Source organism: Chrysemys picta, chromosome 8 (genome assembly GCF_011386835.1).
Source record: "Chrysemys picta bellii isolate R12L10 chromosome 8, ASM1138683v2, whole genome shotgun sequence".
Taxonomy (NCBI): Eukaryota; Metazoa; Chordata; order Testudines; family Emydidae; genus Chrysemys; species Chrysemys picta.
This window is the reverse complement of record NC_088798.1, coordinates 28913440-28913922: the sequence shown is the minus strand read 5'-3', so window position 1 is coordinate 28913922 and position 483 is coordinate 28913440.

Sequence of the window (483 nt, the reverse complement as noted above, 5' to 3'; positions counted from 1 at the left end):
TGGTGAAGAATCCCTTATTTCACAGTATATAGAAAGGAAGAGGTCTGTTTTACTTCATGTCACACACACCTACTTCCCAGCTTAATGGGACTGTTCAATGTAGTAAAGAATTGTTGTTATTATTTATTATTACCCAGCACCTAGGAGCCCCAGTCAGGGACTAGCATTCATTGTGCTAGGTGCTGTACAAACACAGAACAAAAAGATGATCCCCACCCTTAGCTTACAGTTAAGTACAAGACAAAAGACAACAGAGGATACAAACAGACAGGAGAGGACAAGAAGTCAGCGTGAGAGGTGTGGTCTCAACACACGTGGCCTAAACATTGACAAGTTTTTTGTAGGTCTGGTGGCAAAGGAGAGTTTCGAGGAGAGATTTAAAGGTGGATAATGAGGTTGTTTTGTGGGCATTTATGGGCTGCACCTCCCAAGTGTGTGGGGCAGCATGGGAGAAGGCATGAAGGGGCATGTTTGAGAATTTAA